At 37.3% G+C, this 8,443-nt stretch overlaps 1 non-coding gene across 1 annotated transcript; it reads left to right on the forward strand.

The window, feature by feature from the left end:
- The first annotated feature begins 1,855 nt into the window (after window positions 1-1,855).
- On the forward strand, window positions 1,856-1,959 carry LOC112713594 (small nucleolar RNA R71). Its single transcript, XR_003158564.1, has one exon. It is a non-coding gene; the product is annotated as a small nucleolar RNA R71 (small nucleolar RNA).
- The last annotated feature ends 6,484 nt before the right edge of the window (window positions 1,960-8,443 follow it).

Consider the following 8,443-nt stretch of genomic DNA (forward strand, 5'->3'; position numbering starts at 1 on the left):
TAATTTTAGTATTTTTTCGTGACTCCACATGATCATGAACCTAATAAAAACACAAAATAACAATAAAATAAAATTAAAATTAGATATATAAAAATTGGGTTGCCTCCCAACAAGCGCTTCTTTAGTGTCATTAGCTTGACAGTGGGTTCTCATGGAGCCTCACAGATATTCAGAGCATGATGAGGGCCTCCCAACACCAAACTGAGAGTTTGAATGAGGGGGCTTCTCAACACCAAACTTAGAGTTTGGTTGTGGCCTCCCAACACCAAACTTAGAGTTTGACTGTGGGGGCTTTTTTTGACTCTGTACTGAGAGAAGCTTTTCATGCTTCCTCTCCATGGTTGCAGAGGAAGGTCCTTGAGCTTTAAACACAAGGTAGTCCCTATTCAATTGAAGGACTAATTCTCCTCTGCTAACATCAATCACAGCTTCTGTTGTGGCTAGGAAGGGTCTTCCAAGGATGATGGATTCATCTTCTTCCTTCCTAGTGTCTAAGATTATGAAATTAGTAGGGATGTAAAGGCCTTCAACCTTTACTAACACGTCCTCTACTAATCCATAAGCTTGTCTTACTGACTTGTCTGCCAATTGAAGTGAGAATAAGGCAGGTTGTACCTCAATGATCCCCAGTTTCTCCATTACAGAGAGTGGCATAAGATTTATGCCTGACCCCAGGTCACATAGAGCCTTGTTAAAGGTCATGGTGCCTATGGTACAGGGTATTAAGAATTTACCAGGATCTTGTCTCTTTTGAGGTAGAGTTTTCTGAATCCATGTATCTAGTTCACTAATGAGCAAGGGGGATTCACCTTCCCAAGTCTCATTACCAAACAACTTGGCATTCAGCTTCATGATAGCTCCTAGATATTGAGCAACTTGCTCTCCAGTTACATCTTCATCCTCTTCTGAGGAGGAATAGTCTTCAGAGCTCATGAATGGCAGAAGGAGATTTAGTGGAATCTCTATGGTCTCTATATGAGCCTCAGATTCCTTTAGGTCCTCAATGGGGAACTCCTTCTTGTTTGAGAGACGTCCCAGGAGGTCTTTCTCACTAGGATTTTTGTCCTTCTCCTCCCTTGTGCATTCGGCCATATTGATTACTTCAATGGCCTTGCACTCTCCTTTTGGATTCTCTTCTGTATTGCTTAGGAGAATACTGGGAGGAGTTTCAATGACTTTCTTACTCAGCTGGCCCACTTGTGCCTCCAGATTTCTAATGGAGGACCTTGTTTCACTCATGAAACTTAAAGTGGCTTTTGACAGATCAGAGACTAAGTTTGCTAAATTAGAGGGGCTCTGTTCAGAATTTTCTGTCTGTTGCTGAGAAGATGATGGAAAAGGCTTGTTATTACTGAGCATATTTCTTCCACCATTATTAAAGCCTTGTTGAGGCTTTTGTTGATCCTTCCATGAGAAATTTGGATGATTTTTCCATGATGAGTTATAGGTGTTTCCATAAGGTTTACCCATGTAATTTACCTCTGCTATTGCAGGGTTCTCAGGATCATAAGCTTCTTCAGAAGCTACCTCTTTAATACTGTTGGATGCATTTTGCCATCCATTCAGACTTTGAGAGATCATGTTGACTTGCTGAGTCAACACTTTGTTCTGAGCCAATATGGCATTCAGAGCATCAATTTCAAGAACTCCCTTCCTCTGAGGCGTCCCATTATTCACGGAATTCCTCTCAGAAGTGTACATGAATTGGTTATTTGCAACCATGTCAATAAGTTCTTGAGCTTCTGCAGGCGTTTTCTTTAGGTGAATGGATCCCCCTGCAGAATGGTCCAATGACATTTTGGAAAACTCAGATAGACCATAATAGAATATATCTAATATGGTCCATTCTGAAAACATGTCAGAAGGACACTTTTTGGTCATCTGCTTGTATCTTTCCCAAGCTTCATAGAGGGATTCACCATCTTTTTGCTTGAAGGTCTGAACATCCACTCTAAGCTTGCTCAGCTTTTGAGGAGGAAAGAATTTATCCAAGAAGGCCGTGACCAGCTTATCCCAGGAGTCCAGGCTATCTTTAGGTTGTGAGTCCAACCATGTTCTAGCTCTGTCTCTTACAGCAAAAGGGAAAAGCATGAGCCTGTAGACTTTATGATCTACTCTATTTGTCTTAACAGTCTCACAAATCTGCAAGAACTCAGTTAAAAACTGATAAGGATCTTCAGATAGAAGTCCATGAAATTTGCAGTTCTGTTGCATCAAAGCAACTAATTGAGGTTTCAGCTCAAAATTGTTTGCTCCAATGGCAGGAATTGAGATGCTTCTTCCATCAAACTTGGACGTTGGTTTAGTGAAATCACCAAGCATCCTCCTTGCATTATTGTTGTTGGGTTCGGCTGCCATCTCCTTCTCTTGTTCGAAAATCTCAGAAAGGTTGTCTCTGGATTGTTGTAATTTGGCTTCTCTTAGTTTCCTCTTCAGAGTCCTTTCAGGTTCAGGATCAGCTTCAACAAGAGTACCTTTTTCCTTATTCCTGCTCATATAGGGAAGAAGAGAACAAGAAAAGAAAGAGGAATCCTCTATGTCACAGTAAAGAGGATCCTTTGTTGTTAGTAGAAGAGGGAAGGGAAGAAGAGTGAAGAAGAATGGTTAAGGGTAGAGGTAGTGAGTTGAGATGAAGAGAGGTGAACAGAAGTGTTAGTAAATAAATAAATAAATAAAAGAAGGAGAGATAGAGAATTTCGAAAATAATTTCGAAAAAGTGGTTAGTGATTTTCGAAAATTAAAGATAAGATATAATTAAAATTAAAATTTAAAACAATTAGTTAATTTAAAAAGAATTTTGAAAAAGGGATGAGATATTTTTGAAAATTAGAGAGGGAAAAGTAGTTAGGTGGTTTTGAAAAAGATAAAAAACAAACAAAAAGTCAAATAGTTAGTTGAAAAAGATATTAAAATCAAATTTGAAAAGATAAGAAGTTAAGAAGTTAGATAAGATATTTTGAAATCAAATTTTTGAAAAAGATAAATTTTGAAAAAGATATAAAAAGATAAGATAAGAGGATATGATAAAAAGATAGGATTGAAAAAGATTTATTTTTTTAAATTAAAATTAATTACTTAACTAACAAGAAACTAAAAGATATGATTCTAGAATTTAAAGATTGAACATTTCTTAACAAGAAAATAACAAACTTCAAATTTTTGAATCAATCATATTACTTGTTAGTGTAATTTCGAAAATTTGACATAAAGATAAGAAAAAGATTTTGAAAATATTTTGAAAAAGATTTTTGGAATTTTTCGAAAATAAAAAAATGAAAAAGATATGATTTTTGAAAAAGATTTTAGAAAGATAAGATTTTTAAAATTGAAAATTTGACTTGACTTGTTAGAAACAACTCATTTTAAAAATTTTTGACCAAGTCAACCCAAAATTTCGAAAATTAGGAGAGAAAAAAAAAAGAAAAGATATTTTTTTGATTTTTGAATTTTTGATAATGAGAGAAAAAAACATAAAAATGACCCAAAACATGAAAATTCTGGATCAAAACACATGATGCATGCAAGAACACTATGAATGTCAAGATGAATACCAAGAACACTATGAAGATCATGATGAACATCAAGAACATAATTTTGAAAGATTTTTGATGCAAAGAAAACATACAAGACACCAAACTTAGAAATCTTTAATGCATGGACTCTAACAAATAAAAAAATGCATATGAAAAATAACAAACAACACAAAACAAGAAAACATCAAGATCAAACAAGAACACTTGTCAAGAACAACTTGAAGATCATGAAGAACACCATGAATGCATGAATTTTCGAAAAATGCAAGAAAATTTTTTTAAAGCATGCAATTGACACCAAACTTAAAAGTTGACTCAAGACTTGAATAAGAAACACAAAATATTTTTTATTTTTATGATTTTTCTATTATTTTCGTTTTTTTAATATAATTTTCGAAAAAAAATAATAAAAATACAAAAAAATAGCTCTTTACTATGTGTGGTCACAACTCCGTTCAACTAACCAGCAAGTGTACTAGGTCGTCCAAGTAATAAACCTTACGTGAGTAAGGGTCGATCCCACAAAGATTGTTGTATGAAGCAAGCTATGGTCATCTTGTAAATCTCAGTCAGGCGGATTTAAATAAATTATGGAATTTAGAAAATCAAATAATAGTAAATAAACATAAAATAAGGATAAAGTTACTCATGTATTTCCATGATGGGAATTTCAGATAGGTGTATGGAGATGTTGTGCTCCTCCTGAATCTCTGCTTTCCTACTGCTTCATCCAATCCTTATTACTCCTTTCCATGGCAAGTTGTATGTAAGGCATCACCATTGTCAATGGCTACATCCCATCCTCTCAGTGAAAAGGGTCCAAATGCTCTGTCACAGCACGGCTAAACATCTGTCGGTTCTCAATCAGGTTGGAGTAGAATCCCTTGATTCTTTTGCGTCTGTCACTAACGCCCAGCCTTCAGGAGTTTGAAGCTCGTCACAGTCATTCAATTCCGGAATCCTACTCGGAATACCACAGACAAGGTTAGATCTTCCGGATTCCCATGAATGCCGCCATTAATTCTAGCTTATACCACGAATATTCTGATTAAGGAATCCAAGAGATATGCGCCCGGTCTAAGGTAGAACGGAAGTGGTTGTCAATCACGCGCGTTCATAGGTGAGAATGATGATGAGTGTCACGGATCATCACATTCATCAAGTTGAAGTGCAACGAATATCTTAGAATAGGAATAATTCGAATTGGATAGAAAATAATAGTAATTGCATTGAAACTTGAGGTACAGCAGAGCTCCACACCCTTAATCTATGGTGTGTAGAAACTCCACCGTTAAAAATACATAAGTGAAAGGTTCAGGCATGGCCGAATGACCAGCCCCAAAACGTGATCAATAGTCTCCTAAGATGAATAATTAAATAAAACTGAGACCAAAGATGTCTAATACAATAGTAAATTATCCTATTTATACTAGACTAGCTACTAGGGTTTACATGAGTAAGTAATTGATGCATAAATCCACTTCCGGGGCCCACTTAGTGTGTTTTTGGGCTGAGCTTGATCTATCCACGAGCTTAGGCTTCTTTTGGAGTTGAACGCCAAGTTGTAACGTGTTTTGGGCGTTCAACTCCGGGTCGTGACGTGTTTCTGGCGTTTTACTCCAGACAACAACATGAAACTGGCGTTGAGCGCCAGTTTACGTCGTCAATTCCCGAAACAAGTATGGACTATTATGTATTGCTGGAAAGCTCTGGATGTCTACTTTCCAACGCCGTTGAGAGCGCGCAATTTGGAGTTCTGTAGCTCCAGAAAATCTATTTCGAGTGTAGGGAGGTCAGATTGCAACAGCATCAGCAGTCCTTTGTCAGCCTCCTATCAGAGTTTTGCTCAAGTCCCTCAATTTCAGCCAGAAATTACCTGTAATCACAGAAAAACACACAAACTCATAGTAAAGTCCAAAAATGTGAATTTAACATAAAAACTAATAAAAACATCCCTAAAAGTAGCTTGAACTTACTAAAAACTACCTAAAAACAATGCCAAAAAGCGTATAAATTATCCGCTCATCAACCACGAAGATTCTGATCAAGGAATCCAAGAGATACGCATCCTAGCTCTCGCTTGTAGATTGAAAGTGGTTGTCAGGCACGCGTTCATGAGGATGGATGATGATGAGTGTCACGGATCATCACATCCATCAGGTTGAAGTACGAATGGTATCTTAGAACAGGAATAAATCGAATTGAATAGAAAATAGTAATAATTGCATTAAAACTTGAGGTACAGCAGAGCTCCACACCCTTAATCTATGGTGTGTAGAAACTCCACCGTTGAAAATACATAAGTGATAAAAATTCAGGCATGGCCGAATGGCCAGCCCCCATGTGGTCACAAGACCGAATGATCAAAAGAACTAGATAGTCCAAGACGTCTAATAAACTAGTAAAAAGTTCTATTTATACTAAACTAGCTACTAGGGTTTACAGAAGTAAGTAATTGATGCATAAATTCACGTCCGGGGCCCACTTGGTGTGTGCTTAGGCTGAGCTTGATCTATCCACGAGCTGAGGCTTCTCTTGGAGTTGAACGCCAAGTTGTAACGTGTTTTGGGCGTTCAACTCTGGTTCGTGATGTGTTTCTGGCATTTGACTCCAGAATGTAGCATGGAACTGGCATTGAGCACCAGTTGACTTCGTCTAATTACGAAAAGCTCTGGATGTCTACTTTCTAACGCCGTTGAGAGCGTGCCATTTGGAGTTCTGTAGCTCCAGAAAATCCATTTTGAGTACAGGAAGGTCAGATTCCAACTGCATTAGCAGTCGTTTGTCAGCCTCCTATCAGAGTTTTGCTCAGGTCCCTCAATTTTAGCTAGAAAATACCTGAAATCATAGAAAAACACACAAACTCATAGTAAAGTCCAGAAATGTGAATTTAGCATAAAAACTAATGAAACATCCCTAAAAGTAACTAGATCATACTAAAAACTACCTAAAAACAATGCCAAAAAGCGTATAAATTATCTGCTCATCAATCCCTGAGGTCCCTTTTATGCTCAAAAGGAATGAGTATCCGGAGATCCAACATGAGATTCGAAAAAGAGGTTGGGAAGTTCTCACCAACCCCATTCAACAAGTCAGAATCTTAATGGTTCAAGAGTTCTATGATAATGCATGGATCACCAAGAACCATGATCAAAGTGTGAACCTGAACCCAAAGAATTGGCTTACAATGGTTCGGGAGAAATACTTAGATTTCAGTCTAAAAAATGTATGGTTGGCATTCAACTTGCCAATGATGCAAGGAGATGCACGCCCCTACACTAGAAGGGTCAAGTTTGATCAAAGGTTGGACCAAGTCCTCATTGACATATGTGTGGAAGGAGCTCAATGGAAAAGAAACTCCAAAGGTAAGCCGATTCAATTGAGAAGGCATGACCTTAAACCCATGGCTAGAGGATAGTTGGAATTCATCCAACGCTCTATCATTCCTACTAGCAACCGATCTGAAGTGACTGTAGATCGGGCTATCATGATCCATAGCATCATGATTGGAGAGGAAGTAGAAGTTCATGAGGTCATATCTCTAAAACTCTACAAAGTGGCTGATAAAACCTCCACCTTGGCAAGGTTAACCTTTTCTCATCTCATCTGTCACCTATGCAATTTAGCTGGAGTTGTCATAGGAGAAGACATCCTCATTGAAGAGGACAAGCCCATCATTAAAAAGAGGATGGAACAAATAAGAGAGCCCACTTATGGACCTCAATAAGAGCATGAGGAAGTCCCTCATCAAGAAATCCCTAAGATGCATCAAGGGATGCATTTTCCTTCATACAACTATTGGGAGCAACTCAACACCTCTTTGGGAGATTTGAGTTCCAATAAAGAGCAACTAAGGATGGAGTACCAAGAGCACTCCATTATTCTCCATGAAATTAGAGAGGATTAAATAGCCATGAGGGAAGAGCAACAAAGGCAAGGAAGAGACATAGAGGAGCTCAAGTGTTCCATTGGATCTTCAAGAGGAAGAACTAGCCGCCATCACTAAACTGGACCCGTTCTTTGATTTCCTTGTTCTTATCTTTCTGTTTTTTTATTTTTATGCTTTATGTGTTATCCATGTCTGTGTCTTCATTACATGATCATTAGTGTCTAGTATCTATGTCTTAAGGCTATGAATATCCTATGAATCCTTCACCTTTCTTAAATGAAAAATGTGCCTAATTACAAAATAACAAGAAGTACTTGAATTTCGAAATTTATCTTGAAATTAGTTTGATTATTTTGATGTGGTGGCAATACTTTTTATTTTTTGAATGAATTCTTGAACACTGCATAATTTTGATAGTGAAGTTTATGAATGTTAAGATTATTGGCTCTTGAAAGAATGATGAAAAAAGAGAAATGTTATTGATAATATGAAAAATCATAAAATTGATTCTTGAAGGAAGAAAAAGCAGTGAATAACAAAGCTTGTGAAAAAAATGGCGAAAAAGAAAAAGAAAAAGCAAGCAGAAAAAGTCAATAGCCCTTTAAACCAAAAGGCAAGGGTAAAAGGGATCCAAGGCTTTGAGCATTAATGGATAGGAGGGCCCAAAGGAATAAAATCCTGGCCTAAGCGGCTAAATCAAGCTGTCCCTAACCATGTGCTTGTGTCATGAAGGTCCAAGTGAAAAGCTTGAGACTGAGTGGTTAAAGTCGTGATCCAAAGTAGAAAGAGTGTGCTTAAGAACTCTGGACACCTCTAACTGGGGACTTTAGCAAAGATGAGTCATAATATGAAAAGGTTCACCCAATTATGTGTCTGTGGCATTTATGTATCCGGTGGTAATATTGGAAAACAAAGTGCTTAGGGTCACGGCCAAGACTCATAAAGTAGCTGTGTTCAAGAATCAACATACTGAACTAGGAGAATCAATAATACTATCTTAATTTTGAATTCCTAGAGATGC

Source organism: Arachis hypogaea, chromosome 9 (genome assembly GCF_003086295.3).
Source record: "Arachis hypogaea cultivar Tifrunner chromosome 9, arahy.Tifrunner.gnm2.J5K5, whole genome shotgun sequence".
NCBI classification, from domain to species: Eukaryota; Viridiplantae; Streptophyta; class Magnoliopsida; order Fabales; family Fabaceae; genus Arachis; species Arachis hypogaea.